At 38.8% G+C, this 24,547-nt stretch overlaps 1 long non-coding RNA gene across 1 annotated transcript; it reads left to right on the top strand.

Moving 5' to 3' along the window:
- The first annotated feature begins 22,697 nt into the window (after window positions 1-22,697).
- On the top strand, window positions 22,698-23,987 carry LOC117495878. The gene is made up of 3 exons (XR_004557220.1): window positions 22,698-22,781; window positions 22,969-23,121; window positions 23,943-23,987. It is a non-coding gene; the product is annotated as an uncharacterized LOC117495878 (long non-coding RNA).
- Window positions 23,988-24,547: the final 560 nt, after the last annotated feature.

The raw sequence follows: 24,547 nt of genomic DNA on the forward strand, positions 1-24,547 counted from the left end.
TCACGTCATAGAAATCACAGGCAGCAACAACACACTCTCACTCCATAAACGTCCAGGAGCGACGCTTGGTCAGGGTCCCGAGGCGTGCAGTTGGGACGCTCCTAGGCTCCTTCAGCTTCATAAACAGACGCAAATAGCTTTTAACTGATTGCAATGTATTCCCATCTGTGGCGGGATTTGACGCTCATGGAAGCACGGCATTCGTTTGTGTCGGCGTCTGTTAAAGGCAATGTGAGCGTCCATTCCCATTGGATAACGGCAGAGGTGGGGACTCGAGTCACATGACTTGACTCGAGTCAGACTCGAGTCGCATATTTTTTGACTTGAGACTTGCTTGACTAACATTGATAAAAGACTTGACTTGACTTTGACTTGGTATTCATGACTTGAGACTTGACTTAAGCTTGAGACAGATGACTTGAAAGGACTTGACTATTTAAAATTAAATATTTGCGTTTGTTTTTGTAGTGATATATTACGTTTAGTTTTTTCGAAAAATGTGATTGGGTGATTATAGCGCCGTGCGCGCAAACCTGGCAACCCACTAGACGGCAGGACTGTCAGTTAACATGGCAGCGGCTAGCGTTACTCCACAAATAGTCAAGTTTGGATTCAAGGATTATGTTGTCGATGACGCTAATAAGAAGAGAACAGCGGTATGCAGGGTCTGCAGCATAAAGATCAGTGACACGACCACCACAACATCCAACTTCATTCGTCACTACAAAAAAACCCACAGAGAAAGGTGCGTGAATGTGTTGTGTTAGCTAGAAAGCTAACGTTAAGTTTAAGCTACGTTAGACTTGGTTTCAAATCGATTAAGCATTGCAAAGAGAAGACAAAACGGTAAATGAACACTAGAACCGCCAAGGGATTCATTTGTACTAACCCCGATACTGACGGGCTGTCAGGAGAGGGAGAGAGAGAGAGGAAAAGAGATGCCTCGTTTATTTCCCCTGTGTTATTATCAGAAGTTAGTGTAAACTTTTGAATAATGTAGTTCATCTACTTTTAGTAGTTTGTTTAAATGTTTTAATTATGTTGTTTTTGTTTGTAGAAGTGCATAATTCCTTGATTTATTGTAATTTATTGGATTATCAAAGACCCCCATCACCCCAGCCACAAACTGTTCTTTCTGTTGTCGTCTGGCAGACGTTACCGCAGCATCCTGGCAAGGACAAGAAGATTCGGAGACAGTTTCTTCCCGCGGGCAGTGAGACTGTTAAAAAATTGAACTGTTGAAACAACATCAAACATTCAACTGCTACTCAGTAGTATGTATCTAATACCTAATATATATATATCATTCCAATAACTTGTATATAGACTCATACTGCACTATTCCACATCATAACTTTATTTCATTTTTATAACTATTATTATTTTTGTATTGCTCATGCTCTTATTGTTATTATGTTATGTTATTATGTTGCATTGTTGGAGAAGCCTGTGACATAAGATTTTCAACTGCATAATTACTCTGTAGCTATGTCAGATTGACAATAAAGAACCTTGAACCTTGAACCTTGAACCTTGAACCTTGAATCTGAACTTTTTGATCTGTTATGATGATAAACTGAAGCAATTTCAAAATTAACCCAATGAACTGAGTTTTAAATCCTAGCTATATTGTCTGCAGTTCTAGGGTTAATATTAATCTAATATGATTGTCATCGGTCTAAATTAGATTTCAAATGATTAACTGTGTATGTAATGAAGATCATAGTGTGGGTTAAATCCATTTTCCTAACCACTGATTTAAATGCGGAAACTGGGCTTATTCATCAGAATTTCGTATGACTTGACTTGAATTGACTTGACCTGAGCAATGACTTGACTTGACTTGCTTGACTCTCACCACAGTGACTTGGGACTTGCTTGATACTTGTAGGTCAAGACTTGAGACTTGCTCATGACTTGCACATGTAGGACTTACTCCCACCTCTGGATAACGGAGAATTGTACACCCGGAAGTAAGTATTCCCCTTACTGTCGATTGATTTGACAGTGATATCTCCACTACTCATCAACTCAAAAACACCAGATTATCCTTGTTAATTAAACGACATTGATAGGTTTTAGTGTGTGTTCAATGCTTTTGTCACGTTTTCCCCTTCAATTCTGAGAAACAAGTAGTTTTCTATGAGTTTTGGATGGCCGAAGACTTTACATTACCCACAATCCTCTGTAGCAACCATAGACTGTATATTGCAACAGGCAACAGCTTCGGTTCATGTTCATTTACAAACTCTTCAACTACAACCGTAGTTATATTTAAAAACATGTTAGAAGGCCTCACAAAATACTTTAATGTAAATTTAAATTTAAATGTGAAGGAATGTGTGTATATTAACTGTGGGTTTTTCTCTGGAAGTTTTTCCTTGTACAATGTGAGGGTCAAAGGCAACCCTGTCTCCTAAAAATTACGTTCCCACAGAACTAAACTGCATTCTCAATTACGTTTAGCTAGAAACGTATTTTCTCCCACATTACGTTGGTTATGAACCTATCTCAAATACGTTTATTTTCTACATATCTTCTAGAAACATATTTTCTCCCACATTACGTTTGTTATGAACTTATCTCAAATACGTTTATTTTCTACATATCTTCTAGAAACATATTTTCTCCCACATTACGTTTGTTATGAACTTATCTCAAATACGTTTATTTTCTACATATCTTCTAGAAACATATTTTCTCCCACATTACGTTTGTTATGAACTTATCTCAAATACGTTTATTTTCTACATATCTTTGCCATTTATTGTCTTGCTTATAATAATGATAATAGTCATTTATAAATATCATTTTAGAGCACACATTTGAAATCGACGATCGGGCTCGATATCCTATGGTTAAATTAAAATCAGTAGGCGAGGCTGTAATTTCGCCAGCTGCGAGGCAGAAAATAATAGTTTTAACATGCCAAAAAGCTGCTGTGTCGTTTATTGCACCTCAAACATTAAAACAAATCCGGAGTTACGTGTTTCTGTACTTCCTCTAAGAAGAAAGGACAGTATACAACAGAAGAGCTCTGTGGCTTCAGGCTTGATCGCCGTTCAAATGACAGCTGGTTTCCCCAAAAGTGGGCAGGGCTGTAAAGTGACGTAGGAAAGATCCTCAGCTCGCTGATTGGATGTTTTAGCCGCAATGCACATTCGGGATATGGTGTTAATGCGATATGAAATCAGAAAAAAAAATCAGAGTTTAGGATGGCCGAAGACACTACACTACCCATAATCCCCAGCTATCGTTTGGGACTACAGTCCCGTTGACAAACCTCGTGATTAATCTTCAAGCTCTGGGATTGGATGTTGGAGTGGCAGTGCGCCAAGGTTACGTCGAGCGCCAAACAGCTCTTTGAAATGGAACGAAACCACGGCAGACTTTCCAAAACTGGACTCGAACGCCCCCCCAGAACTACACATGCTGGCTATTGTATTTCGCAACATGTTCTATGGCACGTCTTTACTGGGAATTGTAGTTTTAAAAGACGTTTTCGTTTTTCCCAAAATTAGAAGTTGACAGTATTAAACTGTGTACAGCCCTGGAGGTTTAGGCGATAGGAAACAAATTGGTGTGTACAAATGTAAAACATGTAATTAATAAATGGGTGAAAATCGCTTGTGTCCATAATGGGAAGCATTAATATATACCCACATGCCAGCTCATTGTTACTTTGTAATTCAATCCACTACAATTCAGAGGTTAACCTGGTATTTTTACTCCACTACATTTATTTTAGTTACTTTGCAGATTCTGATTAATGATGTGAAATATAAACAACCCTTAAAGCAGACTTTAGTTACACCTGAGTAAAATTCAGGGAAAGGTGATTGTCAAGTGCCAACAATCAGAGAGATATTAGTTGGTGCTTGAGAAGACTAAACATTTATCTGCAGATCTCTATAAAGTATATTCATTACTCGTTATTCTCTACTAATAGTTAATTAAAAACTGTATATAATAGCTATTTTGCACATCCCTTTCAAGATTTTCTAAGGTTTATTGACATATCATATACACAACTATGTTGAAGTTATGCAATTAATGAAAAACTTGGGTCACAGGTTCCTCAACAGTGCATTACAAGACATCTATCAATATGTGTGTATTCCTCCACCATTAAACTCAAATGCTGCACATGTCTTATACTATCTACATACAGTATAATTAATATATATATAATATCAGTTAAAATAAGTGCTTCAACACAGTTAACATTGCAGGAAAGCAATATATTAGACGTTAAGTACTTTGTCAGGCTTAATATTTATCTGTAGATAGATACCCCCAAAGCTTTTTTCTTATTTGAAAGAAAACCTAAAGTATTCTTTAATGTGTTAATAAAGGTTAATTAGTTTGTCTGTTTTGCACATCCTCATATTAATATCTTTGTACATCAGGCACTAAACTGTTTTATTGTAGAGATCACTTACAGTATCTTCTTGATTTTTTATATTCTATATTTCTATCATTGACCTTCTACTTTCCCCCTATGAAAGTATGTACTCTTAATATTTTATTCATCAAATAACATTATTCAACAAAAATAACATTATTCAACAAAAATAATTAAATAATGTGCTTTAACCACTAGGCGGTGCACACAAGGTACACACAGTATACTAATAATAACTTTGTATTATTAGTGTAGGACACTTATGTATGTATAACATCTGAAGATGTGTAGTTTTATTCATGTTTTTACATAATTGTACAGGATATTGCTATATTATTTCTCGTGTTTTACTTCTACACATTAATATCTGATTTGTAAAACATCACAGACAGAAAGGTATATCCGTCATTTAATGGTAAGCTATTGAAATTGTGATTCCATAGATGTGTCTCCCATCACCCAAATCCCCTGACTATTCTCTCAACTCAGTATTTACATTCTTATATTCAAAGAAAATCAGTAATATCTTTAAAAACTACAAGTCCTTTTCTATCAGCTGTGCACCGTTATGGTGTAAATATAACCTATCTACCAATTGGATCAAATATAAAAGTCAGCCGAATTAGTATTGATACTGCAAGGAGACGTATTTTGTGAAAAGAAATGTAAGATGTTGTTTAATTGTTGATATATTTATGATCCACGTCACGTATTCAGTTTTGGCGGCAGTTCTTCCTGTTTGTCCAGAAGTCTTCTCATCAGGGCTCTATAAATAAAGAACTACGGCAGATGTGTAATATTTAATGCAGCCGAACCATGTATTACAATGCCGTTATGTGATGACTTTCAAAGAGAAAAGCAAGAACACTCGGAATAAAGTATTATTATTTTTTTTTTTAATGTTTTCGGATTTCACATCGCATAAACACCATATCCCAACGTGCATTGCGGCTAAAACATCCAATCAGCGAGCTGAGGATCTTTCCTACGTCTGTTTCCGGTATTGTTCCTGTAATGAGAGTTTACATTTATGCTACATTGAAGGGTGGAATTGACTACACATCTTCAGAAACATAATTTGCTTCAGATTTACTGTAACTCATAGCAATATTGTAACCATTAAGAAAAGCCAACTGCATTAAAAACCCAGTTAACAAACACTAGGTAAAGTATTTTTCCTTCAGTAATGAAGATGTAATTCCAATGTAGACACACCTGGGGTCGCTGTTCAGTATGTTACGCTGAGCCATGCATTGTCTGGAACGTAAAAGGGACGAAGAAGACAAAGTGAAGTGACGTACTTCCGGTTCAATGTGAAAAACATTCCCAGTTAAACAACAGAAGCAAATCGCTTAATAAAAAGATAAAACACTGGCATGTAATCTACGTTAGAATAAATAGAGTGGTTTTGAATAATAGATGAGAGTAAAATCTATGTCACTTTACAGCCCCACCCACTTTTGGGGAAACCAACGCTGTCATTTGAACGGCGATCAAGCCTGAAGCCACAGAGCTCTTCTGCTGTCCTGAGAGGAAGTTTGAGGTGTTTGAGGTGCAATAAACGACACAGCAGCTTTTTGGCATGTTAAAACTATTATTTTCTGCCTCGCAGCTGGCGAAATTACAGCCTCGCCTACTGATTTTAATTTAACCATAGGATATCGAGCCCGATCGTCGATTTCAAATGTGTGCTCTAAAATGATATTTATAAATGACTATTATCATTATTATAAGCAAGACAATAAATGGCAAAGATATGTAGAAAATTAACGTATTTGAGATAAGTTCATAACAAACGTAATGTGGGAGAAAATATGTTTCTAGAAGATATGTAGAAAATAAACGTATTTCAGATAAGTTAATAACAAACGTAACGCGGGAGAAAATATGTTTCTAGAAGATATGTAGAAAATAAACGTATTTGAGATAAGTTCATAACAAACGTAATGTGGGAGAAAATATGTTTCTAGAAGATATGTAGAAAATAAACGTATTTGAGATACGTTCATAACAAACGTAAAGTGGGAGAAAATATGTTTCTAGAAGATATGTAGAAAATAAACGTATTTGAGATAGGTTCATAACCAACGTAACGTGGGAGAAAATACGTTTCTAGCTAAACGTAATTGAGAATGCAGTTTAGTTCTGTGGGAACGTAATTTTTAGGTGACAGGGTTGGTCAAAGGACAGATGATGCCGTTTTTCTCATACTGATATTCCGCTATGCACGCTGGGATTTGGTGTTTATGCGATGTGAAATCCGAAAACATTTGAAAATGTGTGCTTGCTTTTCTCTTTGAAAGTCATCACATCACGGCATTGTAATACACGTTTCGGCTGCATTAAATATTACATATCTGCCGTAGTTAACTCTATTTATAGAGCCCTGATGACAAGACTTCTAGACAAACAGGAACTGCCGCCAAAACTGAAAACTTGACGTGGATCTTAAATATATAAGCAATTAAACAACATCTTACATTTCTTCTCACACAATACATCTCCTTGCAGTATCAACACTAATTCAGCTGACTTTTATATTTGATCCAATTGGTAGATAGGCTATATTTACGCCATAACGGTGCACAGCTGATAGAAAGGGACACCTTCTCCGTCCGGCAGTGGCTCAGTCAGTAGGGGCTTGGACTGGGAGCCGTAGGGTCGCTGGTTCAAGTCCCCGACCAGACCTAAATATGGAGTGTGGACTTCTACTTGGAGAGGTCCCAGTTCACCTCCTGCCCTGCCGTGGTGCCCTTGAGCAAGGCACCGGACACCCCCCTTCCCCCCTCACTCCCATTGCTCCCCGGGCGCTGTACAATAGCTGCCCACTGCTCCTAGTACTAGACTCCTGGTACTAGGATGGGTTAAATGCAGAGGCCAAATTTCACTGTGTGTGCTGTGTGCTCTGCATGTGTGACCATTAAAGAGGGTTTCATCCCTCCCAATTCTAAATTCTACTGGTTAAAGCACGTTATTGCATTTTATAATTTTATTATTAGATATTAATAGGAGGATGTGCAAAACAGACAAACTAATAAGGCTTTTTTTAAACATTAAAGAATACTTTAGGTTAACCTGTTTCACGCCTTCTCCCCGGTACCGGGCGGATAAACGCGTCATTTGCAGGAAACAACGTCTAAGGAATCTTAATATTGAATAAAACTATGAATGTGTTATATCCATGTAACGGGAAGAAACTCAGCTAACTGATCTTTTTAATTTTTTTTTTCAAAAAAAACCCACAATGCTAGCACTCAGCCTCTGAATTAGCCTCGATCGAAAAAACGGGACCGACAAAGGCACATAAACTCACTCAGAACTCCCTTATTACTTATCCTAGATGCACAACCAAACACTATTTTTTGGTGTCCTGGAGACACTGAATCTAACGGTGCCCACCTCAACACTCAGTGATAAACATTCGCGACGCTATCAACGAAAGCGTACATCATCACATGTGGAGCCAAGAAGCTAAACATGTAAATATGGCTTACCTTGGTCAAAAGTGGTCTTCAATGGCATTAAAACGATAAAAAAACGATGCTGCAGTTAATCCATAGGTTCATCCTATGTGTCTGTGCCTTCTTTGAAATTATTTCTGATAATCCATAAGCAATACAACTGCGTTTTAGTTTCCAAACTCCAGAAGGAGACATTCCTCCAGTTTAGTTTCGCTTTCCACACGCGAAGCGGCAACATTTTTTCTTTACAATGTGTGTCTATGTGAGTATCCTCCTTCGATTCTATTGGCTCTAACGGTCACAAGGGTATGTCAACCAACCAGATCGAGCAAGGGGGGCCAGAGATAGGTCAAATCCACCCAAATGACCCCAGATGGCCCAGTTTTTGGCTAAATCTCTCTAAAAAGGTCAAATTTCACTTGTTTTGCATCAATCTTGATACAGGGTACTTATTATATGTTGTACTTTGGATTCCTAAAGCTTTTAGTCTACTAACCCATCATCCAAGGGTAGTTTTCACTATCTGTAAAAAATAATTTTTGGACGGACACTATAATTTACAGTTTTTTACTATGTAAAATCTGAATTTTCTTTAAAATAAAAAACATTTATATTGATTCTGACACTTCTACATCCAACTCACAGGTTTATCATTACTTTGAGAAAAGATTATTAATTTAACCCTTTTAGAAGGGAAGATATGGTCATTTGTTCTGGGAATGTCATTTTCGAGCCTGAGACCTGAAAAACAGGCTCAGAGTGGAACAGGTTAAGGTCTTCTTTTGAATAAGAAAAAAGCTTTGGGGGTATAGAAGATGAATATGGAGGGATGAAACCCTCTTTGATGGTCACACATGCAGAGCACACAGCACACACAGTGAAATTTGTATCTACAGATAAATATTAAGCCTGACAAAGTACTTAACGTCTAATATATTGCTTTCCTGCAATGTTAACTATGTTTAAGCACTTATTTTAACTGATATTATACATATGTATTATACTCTTAAAAGATGTATGTAGATAGTATAAGAAATGTGCAGAATATGACAATGTAATGGTGGAGGTACACACATATTGATAGATGTCTTGTAATGCACTGTTGAGGAACCTTCGACCCAAGTTTTTCATTCATTGCATAACTACACCGTAGTTGTGTATAATATGATATGTCAATAAACCTTAGAAAATCTTGAAATCTTGAAAGGGATGTGCAAAATAGTCATTATATACAGTCTTTAATGTCAATAAACCTTAGAAAATCTTGAAATCTAACTATTAGTAGAGAATAACGACGAGTAAAGAATATACTTTATAGGGATCCTATTCATATCTAATAATAAAATTATAAAATGCAATAACGTGCTTTAACCAGTAGGTGTCCCTTTCTATCAGCTGTGCACCGTTATGGCGTAAATACAGCCTATCTACCAATTGGATCAAATATAAAAGTCAGCCGAATTAGTGTTGATACTGCAAGGAGATGTATTGTGTGAAGAGAAATGTAAGATGTTGTTTAATTGCTTATAGATTTAAGATCCACGTCAAGTTTTCAGTTTTGGCGGCAGTTCCTGTTTGTCTAGAAGTCTTCTCATCAGGGCTCTATAAATAGAGTTAACTATGGCAGATATGTCATATTTAATGCAGCCGAAACGTGTATTACAATGCCGTGATGTGATGACTTTCAAAGAGAAAAGCAAGCACACATTTTTAAATGTTTTCGGATTTCACATCGCATAAACACCAAATCCTAATTGTTAGGGCTGTCAAGTTAACGCGTTAATAACACGTTAACGCAAAAAAATATTAACGCCACTAATTATTTTAACGCGATTAACGCATGTGTATTTTTTGTCCTCGGCCGCCCCGTACTTTCAGAGCGCATCGAGTTTAAAATACTATCTACAAGCTGATGCTGACAGCCCCGCTCCTGCCGCCCGCTTGTGGCAGACCACACTTCCACGCTCACCGGCAGGCCTGGACTGGCCATCGGGAGGACCGGGAGGGTGTGTGCATGTGTGGCGCGACTCGCAAGCGAGGCATACCTTACGTGTTGTTGTTAGCATCTGGTGCTAGCTAGCTGCGCTAACGGATATAAGGAGCTGTTTCAATGAAAACAGAGGAGCGACATTTCGCCGACAACTGCGCCGAGCACTTCACTTTATGCAGGTAGCCAGACAGTGGGAGATTGTACGAAAAGTCAGCACACTCAGCACGGATAGTGCACGCAACATGATTGCAGCGTCCAGGCAGCTCCCGTTCGAGCATATATGCATTGAGCTGCACATAGCTCCAACGATCCATCACAGTGTCTCCACACACACACACACACACACACACACACACACACACACACACACACACACACACACACACACACACACACACACACACACACACACACACACACACACACACACACACCACACACACACACACACACACACACACACACACACACACACACACACACTTTGTATTGTATTAATGTATGAGAGAGGTTCCAGGTTGAATTGAGGCGAATATTTGTAATGTTCAGAGGTTGTTGTGTTTAATATTCATGAGAATATTTGTCATTGTTCAAATGATAATAAACAAACATATAAAGCATATTTGTCCACTCATATGTTGATAAGAGTATTAAAAACTTGAAAAATATCCCTCTAAGGTACATTTAGAACAGATACAAAATGTGCGATTAATTTGCGATTAATCGCGATTAAATATTTTAATCGACTGACAGCCCTAATAATTATTAATTGTTAATACTTTTCGGAATTTACGGAACCCAAGTCTAGAAACTGCTGATCATAACCATTCAATGTTTTTGTTGTATTTAAGAGAATAATGAAAGGGGTGTCTTAATAAAAATGAGGTGTGCTGAGGCGGCTTCTTTTTTTTCTTGAATCAGCAATTTGCCACAAAATAGAGGAAAGCAGGCAGTGAAAGTACATCAGAAGTGTGGGGGACTTCAACAAATTGACGAAACATGCATTGAACATTTGACCTTGGGAATAAAATTGGTGGGAAGCCAAAACTCCAAAGTACATTTTACTAGAAATTAGGGGATGGGGGAAATAATCGATACAGCATAGTATTGCGATACTTTGCGTGGCGATATTGTATCGATATACGGACGCCAAGTATCGATATTTTATTATATAAACTGTAGAATATCCCTCGGAAAGATGGTCGTACACTAGACTGATGATTTCAAATGTATTGAAAACTCCAAAAACCAACGTAAGGGCTACACAAAGACACAAAACAACAAATACATTTAAGCTACATCCATATGAGCATTACTTTAGAATACCATTAAATAAGAGAACTTCAAATAGTTAGCAAAGTTATAATACAGTATATAAACGAATTAAGACACAAACCACATTTGTATATTACAGTTAACACTAACCTTGTGCCTCTTCGGGGGATGCTTATACTTAAAAGGGACCTATCATGCAAAATGCACTTTTGTACGTCTTTTATACATGAATATGTGTCCCCGGTGTTCCAGGGAACTCACCAAGTGTCAAAAAACACACCCCTCTCTATTTTCCTCCATACCCAAATCTCTAAAAAAGGGGCTGCAACGGATCTGATAAAAACTGATCCAGATTTGAACACTGTGCTGATGTCAGGACGGTGGCGCTACGGCTATTGGGCCAACTCCACCAATCAGGAAGAGACAGCCACGGCCATTGCCGTTCGAAAGCGCTGGAGATGCTGTTGTACATATGCCAGGCCTGTAAGTGGCGCTGTAGTCTGCCACAAAAGCAGCGAAGAAGACTTCCCGCCCATAGTTACCATGGTTACCCTTCTGTTTATTCTCCGCTGTGGCTTTTTTTCTCCCTCCCCGAGGCAAGCGTTTGCTCCCGCTGCAATGCAAGTTTCGCCGGTCAAGATGTCGGTTAAAGTTGAAATATTCCGGACAAAATTAGAAAAGTGCCGGTCAAAGGTCTTCTTTGTTATTTATTGATCTTTAAAACAAATGAATAACGACTCTATATAATAAAACACGGAGGACGGAGATCTCTTTTTTTCCCCCTCTTCTGACAGCCCAGCAGCTGATCAGAGCATGTCTCCCCTCTCCTGCAGGGGGCCGTGGTCAGCAGAATCAGACCCGTAGACAGCAAATAGCACATAGAGCAAAATGAGGCATGGCTAAAATGCATGATCTGTTTGGTATTTTGAAAACAGAAACGTATAAATATACCTTATATAGGTATGGCCCTACAATATATCATTTAAATATAGCATGATAGGTCCACTTTAAATGTAAACTTTATCTTTTGATATCGCCGTATTTAAATGTTGATATCTCCGTTAATATCTGTACTGTGGCCGTTTCTCAATCGCGAGGATGCTGGCTTGGTCGCACAGCCGAGCCGAGCATCTTGCTTCAGAAGCAAGGCAAGAATACTTCCTGGCATTCGGAAAACAAACATGTAATTCCAAGTATGCTGGAGATTGGAACAGTCCTTCGGCGGCACTCGATGACGTAGCATCCTTGAAATATTGGCTTGGAAGCCAATATCCTCGCGATTGAGAAACGGCCTTTATCTCCGTTCTTTTCCAATGTCAAGTTTTTGCTTTGGGAACAGTAACTTCCTGCTAATAGCGCAAAGTCGCCTTCAAAATAAAAGCATGTCTATATAAAACAGGAAGTTACGTTAAGACATGTATACAATTGCAATGAAAGCAACAAAAACAATGCCATCTCCTTTTCAGGTTCAAATAACAAAAATTAGGTTATTTACATAAACTATTCATATTACAAATACATTTTTTAAAGGGAAGACGTGATTTGCAATATCCCAATATATCGTATCGCAATACTGAGCATATCGTAGAATCGCAATACTATCGTATCGTGGCTTAAAGGTGGGGTAGGTAATTCACTTCAGAAACACTTTTTGTTATATTCCATGGAATGCTCTTAACATCCCGATAGCAATGAATACATGAAATGCTTTGACAAGAAATACATAAAAAAATGTCATCCGTGGAAGCCGTGGCGCTGTAAAAAGCACGACCAATTATTTTAGCCGGCCCGGCTAAAATAACTGGATGGCCTACCTGCCTGTCAGCCTTCCATCTCGTGCACAAACTTATCTCGTGCCCTCATTGGTCATGTGCACGTTCGTGTGTTGGAGGAGGGGCTCTGTAAGGAAGTCTGAAGGACGGGGCAGATTTTTTTCGGCTGCCTACTTTCAAATTCTAGCGCACTCGAGCTGGTTTTTCTCCATTCTTACCTACCCTACCGTTAAGTATCGCGATAGTATCGTATCGTATCGTGGGGAGCCTGGTGATTCCCACCCCTGCTAGAAATACATAAAGCTGCATTTATTATGTTTTGGCATAATGAGGAAGCTGTGGATTGCTTGATTGGAATCAGAAATAAAGGTCTGTGTTTCGATGCCCAGCCCATACAATTAACATGTTGTTGTGTTGATGTGTTATTGAACCCCACAAGCAATTGGCATAACCAAATGTGTGGGGATTTTGGTCTCTTTGAGCATGGGTGAAAATGGGTGAATGCTATATGTAAAAAGCATTTTATAAATGCAGTTCAAGTTGGGGGGAGGTATCCTCAAAAATTAACTTTTGTATGACTTCCTAGGTACTGGGGACAGCCACCTGATAATGGTAATGGTGATCCTAAGTGGGGTGAAGACGACTGTGCATGTCTTGTAAATAACTGGAATGGTGAAAACAACTGGAATGATCTACGGTGTACTACCCCTCTGCAATGGATCTGTGAAAAAATACTGTAGCTTGTGGCTGTGAGGCAGTGGGTGTGTCTTCCCATTGGAAGGTTGTGGGTCCGATCCCAGCTCCTGCCGTCCTCATGTCGATGTATCCCACTTAACCCCAGATTAATCCCGTATGAATGTTAACTTCCTTGAGCTGGTGGCATTTAGTTTGGCTGCCCCTGTCTGTGAATATGGGAGAATGCTAGATATGTACAGTATGTATGCTTTGAAGAGTTGTAAAGATTGGATAAGCAATATATAAAATGCTATCAATGTACCAATACATTTGTTACTACTTTTACAATTGATGCAAAATGACTTCAAAAGTGCTTTTGTATTTGCTAAACTGTATATATTGAGAAAGAGAGTCTACATCAACAAGTGGTTGGAGGTCAGGAATGAAGATATTGGTTTGAGTTTTGGCCAAATTTGACTGCTTGTTACTGGGAATATTAACCATGGGAAATTAGGATGTTTAGCATGTTCTATACGTGCTCATGACCATCATGTGCATTAAAAAAAAGCTGCATATTGTACGGCTTCTATACTATGAAATAATAAACGTTGTCCTGAAATGCATTTATTAGGATAATGAAATTGTATGTCTCTACTGTGACATGTCTCCATGCTTTAATGTTCAAAAAGCTCTTTATTTTTCTCATACTGCCTGTGCTGTAGCTCCTCTTTTCACCCTCTGTCTGAAACCAGAGCCCAGTCTGCTCTGATTGGTTAGCTGGCCGGCTCCGTTGTGATTGGTCAACTGCTTAGAGATCTCCAGCCCCTTAACCTATCACATTCATTGTGTTGGAGCGGTAACATTGTCACATCAATGTGTTACACTCGTACAGATGGAGCATCTTATTTCAGACTCCAGCTTACTGCTTCCTGCCTACTACCTGCCAGTTACCTGCCTAAGACCTGCCAAAGACCAGTATCTGGGAATGTTAAGCCCTCCCACTATTTTCCAAGAGGGCGTTGCCAGATTTTCAATTTCAGGATTTAACCAGGAGATGGCGCTTCCTTCACAGAAACAGTTTTGTTTTGAAGAGCATTTGAACACATCAATATTTTAGATCAAATAAAGTATATCTAATCTTGTAATTCAATAATATATAGTCTTTATATATTAAATAACTTTACACTTGGTAAAAAAATCCTGAGTGAGGCTTTCATAAATTGCATTTAGCTGACGCTTTTATCCAAAGCGACTTACTATTTAATAAATGATAAATGATTATTCATAACAAATATGAGTGATGTGTGATTATTATTCATGCTATATACTGATATAGGGCTAAGTAAGCAATCAATCCTGCAAATTAACCCTGAGTGTTCAATATATTTATTCAGACAATGTGAGTAGAAATACAGAAATTCTGCTCCCACCTAAGGCCAACGTTGCAATATTACAACATTTCCCTAAAAACTTACCAAAACGTAAACATTTTTAAAACTCTTTCATTTCTGCTCCAGAGGCCAGGGGTTAAATTGGGATTTGATATGTGGGGGGGCTCTGTTAGAAGGTGCGACGGGGGGGGGGAGAGTTAGACGCTCGTGAATTGTCAACGGGGGGGAAGGAACACACGTTCACTAAGCCGAAAAAACTATATCCGGTCACAGTGATCTGCTATTTTAAAGTAAATTCAACACATATCGACCCTAAATATAGCATATATTAAGAACGAGAAAGTGTTAACATCGTTTTTTGTAAACATATGACAAACGTGCGAGGGTGATGACATCAGAGCATCGTCCTATGGGCTTAGCCCCGGACAGGTACAACACTCAGAGGGGGGTAGGTACTAAATGCCACCAATTTACATGTAGGCAAACAGTCAAAAATCAACATACAGTAGGGGGGTGGGGGATGGTGAACGGTATGTGGGTATGTGGGACACTGAAAAGTCTATGTTAAAAAGCCTCAGTCACTTTAACCTGTTACGCACCTTCCACCCGGTACCGGGCGGATAAACGCGTCATTTGCAGGAAACAACGTCTAAGGAATCTTAATATTGAATAAAACTATGAATGTGTTATATCCATGTAACGGGAAGAAACTCAGCTAACTGATATTTTTAATTTTTTTTTTCAAAAAAACCCCACAATGCTAGCACTCAGCCTCTGAATTAGCCACGAGCGAAAACATGGAACGTAATGCGGCACTTAAACTCACTCAGAACTCCCTTATTACTTATCCTAGATGCACAACCAAACACTCTTTTTTGGTGTCCTGGAGACACTGAATCTAACGGTGCCCTCTTCAACACTCAGTGATAAACATTCGCGACGCTATAAACGAAAGCGTACATCATCACATGTGGAGCTAAGTAGCTAAACACGTAAACATGGCTTACCTTGGTCAAAAGTGGTCTTCAATGGCATTAAAACGATAAAAAAACGATGCTGCAGTTAACCCATAGGTTCATCCTATGTGTCTGTGCCTTCTTTGAAATTATTTCTGATAATCCATAAGCAATACAACTGCGTTTTAGTTTCCAAACTCCAGAAGGAGACATTCTCCCACTTTGCTTTCGTTTTCCACACGCGAAGCACCCACATTTTTTCTTTACAACATGTGTGGGTGTGTGCCTCCCCCTTCGATTCTATTGGCTCTAACGGTCACAAGGGTATGTCAACCAACCAAATCGACCAAGGGGGGCCAGAGATAGGTCAAATCCACCCAAATGACCCCAGAAGTGGGGGTTTTTGGCTAAATCTCTCTAAAAAGGTCAAATTTCACTTGTTTTGCATCAATCTTGATACAGGGTACTTATTATATGTTGTACTTTGGATTCCTAAAGCTTTTAGTCTACTAACCCATCATCCAAGGCTAGTTTTCACTATCTGTAAAAAATAATTTTTGGACGGACACTATAATTTACAGTTTTTTACTATGTAAAATATGAATTTTCTTTAAAATAAAAAACATTTATATTGATTCTGACACTTCTACATCCAACTCACAGGTTTATCATTACTTTGAGAACAAAGATTATTAATTTAACCCTTTTAGAAGGGAAGATATGGTCATTTGTTCTGGGAATGTCATTTTCGAGCCTGAGACCTGAAAAACAGGCTCAGAGTGGAACAGGTTAATTCATGTAATTCTTCTGTTTATTCGACGTGGTGGGGGCCGAGGGAACCGGGCAGAGTTTTTCGCCAGTGAACGTGTGTGAAAGTTTAAATCTTCCTTATTGAGCTTTAAAACAAATGAATAACAACTATATATAATAATAAAATAAACACCGGCTGTTGTTATGCCTGCTGTGACGTTAAATTACTCCGTTCTCCGCTTAAGTAATTATGCCGTTACAAGCTTCATAGTTGTATTTATCATCTAAATTTGCCGAAACAAGTTTAATATTCTGAAAGCCAAGACTTTGTTTATTTGAAATCAGATGAAAACAAACTGTAACGGACCCTGCCGTGTTATCTATGATTACTATGCCTTACTGTACATTCATCATTTCAGCCGGAGGGAGGTGGGCGGCGCTGCGGAGGATTTCTAAACGAACTATTACAGCTGTTATAAAGCATTAAATAAAAAGTCATGAAAGAGATAAGGAGGAGAAAAGGTTTAAGGAAGTAAGCAAGGAATACAGAATGTCGAAATCCTCTGTTTCACGCGATGTCGAACATTGAAGACAGAGGACAGCGGTCCCCCAATCTACACAGCGGGAGAAAGAATATCATAAAGCAGATCGGAGGAGACATCACGATCTTCCCACATTAGTGCAATTCACCTATACTTAACCCCAAATAAAAGAACCCAATAAAAACAGTTGTTAAATAATAGTGAAGTCACGTTGTAATAATAACTCATCTCTTGGTTTGAGTGTTCTTTTTCTGCTTTGCCTAAAGCCACTGTGTCAAGTGTCTAGTGACTATTTCTCTTAGCGGATGCATGTCAATTTAAATCAATACATACAACTATTTTTTAAATCAATAAAAACATTTTCTAAATCCATAAAAGCATTTCAATGAAGAATGGGAGTCATGTCGTTACTTTGTTGAGAATGTGGCCATGTAATAAACGGGATAATTTGCAGCGACTTGGTCATTGTGGGGAAAAATAACACCCATCCTGATCGTTTCAATTAAGTTGAATACAGAATATTCATATTTGTCAGTGATTTCATGTCAATTCGGCGAACATAAACATAAATGATCGTGGTGAAGATGATGATTAAATTAGGATTCAAAATCGGGAGAGCCGGCTGCGTGCAACATAGGGGGGTGGGGGCTGGTGAACGGTGTGGTCAATGTTTGTAAACACTGTGACATTTTGACTTTACTTGATCATTTCAGTTAAAAACTAACGTTCATATTTCTCTTTTTGAGAAGAGAAATATTAATATGTTAGTGGCTGACTATGGTCTGTCACAGTAGTGCGGGAAAGAGAAGTGCACTGTTTTGCCTGGCTGGACCTGTAATTTATAGGAAAGGAGTGCACGCTACTAAAGAGACACGCTACCATGGAAACCAAACAATGGTGTTGCTGTATTGAAGTCCGAGTGGAAACAGTCATATTTGGAGCGTTATGTTAGAATGAAACAGCCAGGTCGTGACTCACAAAAAAAAAGTGTTACTTCACTAACTGTAAGCTTGTCACTCAGAGTAACCTACAGTTATCTTAACTGTTGGAAAAGAAAGATCAGGGGGGGGAGAGAGCTGTGGCTGATGGGCCATTAGGTGTGTAAACACACAGCTGAGAGCTGCCGTTTCATTCTGACTGTTTAAAAAACGGTAACAACGGATTATTTTTCTTAGCGGATGCATGTCAATTTAAATCAATACATACAACTCTTTTTTAAATCAATAAAAACATTTTCTAAATCCATAAAAGCATTTCAATTAATATTGGGAGTCATGTCGTTACTTTGTTGAGAATGTGGCCATGTAATAAGCGGGATAATTTGCAGCGACTTGGTCATTATGGGGAAAAATAACACCACGCGTCCGGATCTTGATCTGCCTGACAAGGTGATAAATATTTTTAGTGAATTACTGAGTTTAGGCACGTTAATAACATTTTAATGAAGTTGAATACAGTATATTCATATTTGTCAGTGATTTCATGTCAATTCGGCGAACATAAACATAAATGATCGTGGTGAAGATGATGATTAAATTAGGATTCTAAATTCTAAATTAAAATAAATTAAATTCTTACCTCCGCCTACAAAAAACCCATTACTTATAGTGAAAACCAACCTTGGATGATAGGTTAGTAGACTAAAAGCTTTAGGAATCCAAATTACAACATATAATAAGTACCCTGTATCAAGATTGATGCAAAACAAGTGACATTTGAGAGAGATTTATAAAAATAAAAATAATATGAAATCTCCGTTTTTTACATAAAAATGCAATGATGGATTATCAGTAATCCTTTCAAAGTGACACAGACACATTGGATTAACCTATGGATTAACCTTCAGCGGTGTTTTTATCATTTTAATGCCATTGAACACAACTTTTATTCTAATTTGAGACGATTTCCTGTGAATGTTCCGTAATTCACGTGTTGTGACGTCTGTGTTTGCTTCCCCTGTCACGAGTTCTGATCGCTCAGTGATGATATTTATACCTATAGAATCTGTGGAATCTCAGCTTTAATTTGATATCTTGTTTTTGCAGTTACGATAAGTAATAAGGGTATTTTTACCTTGAGTTCTGTGGTAAGTGTGTTAGCATTTTTTCGCTCAGGGCTCATTTAGACGCTTCTTGTGAGACTTGTGTTTTGTTTCGGTAAAAATGGTTCGTATTGTCAGTTAGCTGAGTTTCTTCCCGTTAAATGGGTATGACACATTAATAGGTTTGTAAATATTAAGAAGCCCTGGGACACAGTTTCGTGAAAAAACACCCCACTGCCCCCTGTACAGGGGGCTCTAGGGCTTAACAGGTTAAACACTTAATCCAGGAGCAGGGGCGGACTGGCCATCTGTGTGTTCGGGATTTAAATGGCATCATGTAAATTGCGCTGACAGGCGACAGAGGTCCACAGTTTCCCCGCAGCGAGGCTCCCCCTGCCCTCCTGTTGACAGTTCACGAGTGTCGAGCTCTCCGCTCTTCCCCCCCCCCGTTGACAGTTCACAAGTTGTGCTCTACCAATTTGTCTGGGCTGGGCTGGGTCAGAGTCCAGGGCTGATTTTCGGTCCCAGTCCGCCCTTGGATACAAGCCACATAATTTCACCTGCAAGGTGAATACAGAACAGCTGGAACAAAACAAAAAAAACGACCGAGTGTTTGAATGCGTAACAGTTTTATGATATCACTGACACAAGTGGATTTGACTTTAATTACATTTGACTCAAGTGTTTCGTCAACTTAAAGGGGACCTATCATGCAAAATGCACTTTTGTATGTCTTTTATACATGAATATGTGTCCCCGGTGTTCCAGGGAACTCACCAAGTGTCAGAAAACACAACCCTCTCTATTTTCCTCCATACCCAAATCTCTAAAAAAGGGGCTGCAACGGATCTGATAAAAACAGATTTGAACACGTTACTGACGTCAGGACGGTGGCGCTACGGCTATTGGGCCAACTCTCCACCTATCAGGGGAATGTGGGGTTGGGCCACGGCCGGCCATTGCCGCTCGAAAGCGCTGGAGACGCTGTAGTACATATGCCAGGCCTGTAAGGGGCGCTGTAGTCTGCCACAAAAGCAGCGAAGAAGACTTCCCGTGCATGGTTGCCATGGTTACCCTTCTGTTTATTCTCCGCTGTGGCTTTTTTTCTCCCTCCCCGAGGCAAGCGTTTGCTCCCGCTGCTGTAATTCAATGCAATCCCTCCCCGTCGAGGCAAGCACTGTAATTCTCTCCGGTTAGTCCACCAGCAGATGACAAAAACCCACCTCTTCGCCTCTTCCAAGGAACGAGGGGACTGTGCGGCAGAGTTTCAGTTAGATTTTTTTTCGCCGGTCAACATGTCCGTTAAAGTTTAAATCTTCCGGACAAAATTAGAAAAGTGCCGGTCAAAGGTCTTCTTTGTTATTTATTGAGCTTTAAAACAAATGAATAATGACTCTATATAATCGTGTAAGAATAAAACGGAGATCTCTTTTTCCCCCCCTCTTCTGACTTGATCAGGAAATGCACGCAAATACAATCTTTTATATTATTATTATTATTATTATTAATAATATATATAAATAAATTGATTAATGTTGTCAACATTGGACCTTGACACTGTCCACATAGCTATAGTGAAATATTATAATAGAAAACATTAAGCCTCTTTGATTTAATAATCTGAGCTGAATCCTCTCTGCCATCTCATATAACACCAGAGATGGGGTCGTTACTAAAAAAAAGTTATATATTACATATTACATATTACTTTAAAAAAAAGTAATATATTACACTACTTCGTTACTCTCTACATAAAGTAACTCGTTACTTTACTCGTTACTTTACTCGTTACTTTACTAGCAGGGCCGGCCAGCCCCTCCCTGCAGGCAGATCACGCAGACTGCTAAAGTTTCAAATGTTCTCTTTAGTTCAGTTTCCATTGTCGCATAAGACTGATCCAGATAGCTCTGACCATGGCTGTCCTCTGTCTCCTGCTATCTGTATTTTGCGCAGTATATCTCTGAACGATGCGATGGTGATTCCACTGTGCAAATGGGCAACATTACCTCTACTATGAAGGATGCTACAAGCCTGTCCATCTCTGCTTTGGTTACCGGTCCTCCAAATTCTAATTTGTGCTGCTTCGGAATCGGTGGCGGCGCACTCACAACATCCTCACTCTGGGTTCGGGGGTCCTTAGCTATTAGCTTCACCTTAGCATGTGTTCTTTGCAGGTGTTTGTTGAGGTTTGACGTGGTGTTTACAGCAGTGGATAACAGCTTCTGGCCTGGACACAGTTTGCACCTCACCGTTACATTCCTGTCTATTCTTCGGACGAACTCAAAATAATGGGCATACCTCCACCCCTCGAAAGTTATCGCTGACTCAGCCATGTTTATGGAGCACTGCACGCGGAGATGTGGACGTGCAAGTCGCGCAGATTACGTACATATAAACCTGCGGCGGAAACCCCTCTTGTCTGTCAGTGTGATTATGACTGATTTTATAAAAGTAACGAAGTAACGCGTGTCGGGGCAATGTTAGTAACTGTAGTGTGATTACTGAATTATAAAAGTAACGCGTTACACTACTCCGTTACCGACAAAAGTAATATTATTACAGTAACGCGTTACACCCCAACTCTGTATAACACACACTTCCTTATTTATCTTTGAATAATAATAACATAAAAATAAAGACGACTATAATACGGTCCTTCGGTCCTGAGATTAGCGCCTGCAGGCAGGCTCCATGGACCTGTCAGCTCTGGACAGCGCAAAATGCGTATATGAAGTGCTACGTTATGAACGCAATAAATCATACCCTCGTGGGGGCACACTCATGTGATTAGAATGGGGAGGCTGTGGCGCAGTGGACTAGTGCGTTGGTGTTCGGATCAGGGGAGCACAAGATTCAAACCCCACTGCAGTCAGCATGTCGTTGTGTTCCTGGGCAAGACACTTCACCCCAAATTGTGGGGATTGTCCACAGTATTGAGTATGTAAGTCGCTTTGGATAAAAGCGTCTAACATGTAACATGTAATGTAATGTAATGGAGGAGACATCTGATTGGCTATAGATAGAACAAATTACAAGTATGAATCGGGTCACCAAACCCACACACGAATGCACAGCGATCCATGCACAGAAAGCGCGTTGTTCCAAAATACTTATGTAAAACTTTTTTCTGTATTTGGATTTAATTTACATGTATATGAAACAGAACACATGCGACACAACCCTCTGAACAAACATAAATTTGAGAAATTCAAACCAGCAACCAGTCACATGCTTCAGGATACTTGCTGCAGAGCTGACCTTCTAGGAAAGAGTTGGCATTCCCATGAGCAATGGAGGAAGTCTATGCCAATATTGACGATGTCAAAACCCTAAGCTCAAGATCATCAACAATACAAGAAGGTAAGAGTGTCAGTCAGAGAGCACTGTTGATTTTGGATTTACTGTATTACTCCCTGGTCTTCTCTGTGTTCAGGTCCTGGGACACTTCTCAGAGCGTCTGTTCTCGGTCTGGGGCTGCTGGGTGTTTTCCTGCTGGCTGGACTCATCGGCCTCGCTGTCCACTGTGAGTCTTTCTTTTAATACGTTTAATAATGTGCAATGAGCAATATTCTGCTCTGAAAGATGCACATTTGACCAAAACATCTATCGTTTTTCTACTTTTCTCCTAGGGCCAAATTAGGAAAACATTAATTTTGGTTTGTGTCAGTATGATTGCATCAAGTAATAAGAAACATCTATTTTCATTCCAGACCATAACTCAGATGGTGGTGCAGCTGCAGATCTCTCCGCTGTCAAAGCAGACCTCACCTCAGTGACTGAAGAGAGAAACAACCTGACTGAGCGTCTCCAGGCCAGAGATCAGCGGATCAAACGGCTGGAGTACAGGCTTCAGTGTTTGATGGGTAAGGGTCAGTGCTTCATGTGGGGGTTTGCATAGGGCTCGGTATGTGTAGGTAAGATATCAATTATCATAATATATTTTACAAAATACCTTGATATTGATATTCTAAGGCTGACCATTGATCCTTTCATAAAATAGTTACACAATGACATTTTTCATTAATGATAATCAAGAATTCGTTTTTAATGACTTAGTTGTGAGGGATTTAATTTATAGTTTGTTTTATTTTTCTTCACCCACCATATTTATATTTCTCTGTAAACTATGCTTATGGCCAGTTTCCTTGTCTAAATTACTTTTAATATAAGCAATAGGAAGAAGAACTTAGTGGTGGTTTGTTCCAGATATTTGCAGCATAATAATAATAATAATAATAATAATAATAATAATAATAATAATAATAATAATAATAATAATAATAATAATAATAATAATAATAATAATAATAATAATAAAGGATAACAAGGTTTCAAACCAATTTAGAACTTTTGCCGAAAGTCAGACCCAGTTTTCCAGTCGGTCTAGTAACTAACACCGAAATGTTGCCACTGTCTGTGTTTAAGTGGATGTCATTGAAGACTTTAACAAGATCAGTCTCAGTGCTGTGGTGCCTGACTAGATCACATCGAAACAGTTATTTCAATCCCAAAAAAGAGAAGTAGTTGTTTTGTAATGAAATGTGTGATCTCTTTTGATCCCTCTAAAAATGCTTAATACATATTTGTTTTCATTATTATTACAAAAGTGACATATAATGCACTCAAGAGTTCCATATTCCAGCAGTTGAAGCAGTAAATCAACAAGATCTTAAAACTTTTACAGAGAAAACGTGTCCTGAAGGATGGAAGATGTTCAGTTGTTCCTGTTATCTCCTCTCTCCTGAGAAACGTTCTTGGGAACAAAGCAGAGACAACTGCACAGCCGAAGGAGCAGATCTGGTGATCGTAGACAGTGAGGAAGAACAGGTAATGTGTGCTGCTTAAACACTTGTGATTGTATAACTCCTGCTTTTATCAATCAATCATGTTTTTATTGTACATATACCAGCAAATGTGTCTATCAGCTATAATGATTACGTCACAACAATGGTGTTAATTACATATTTCTGAGCTAGTAAAAAGGGAAAAGTTATCTGAATGTTGATGTCCATCCCAGTAAACTGCATTTTTAATATGTGAACAGGAATTAATCGCTAGCAAGATCAAGGAACCAACTTGGATTGGTTTGAATGACACAGAAGAGGAGGGGACCTGGAAATGGGTGGATGGATCTCCACTGAATCTGAATCTGACGTAAGGCTTTACTTTGGTTTTAAATAAAGACGCTGGTTTATGTTGTGACCTTTCTAAATGTTTCACATGTTTCTGTAATGGGAGTTAACACAACACACAGGATGCATTTAAACGTAGGATGTCTGTCCCTTTCAC

This window comes from Trematomus bernacchii, unplaced genomic scaffold (assembly GCF_902827165.1).
Source record: "Trematomus bernacchii unplaced genomic scaffold, fTreBer1.1, whole genome shotgun sequence".
NCBI lineage: Eukaryota > Metazoa > Chordata > Actinopteri > Perciformes > Nototheniidae > Trematomus > Trematomus bernacchii.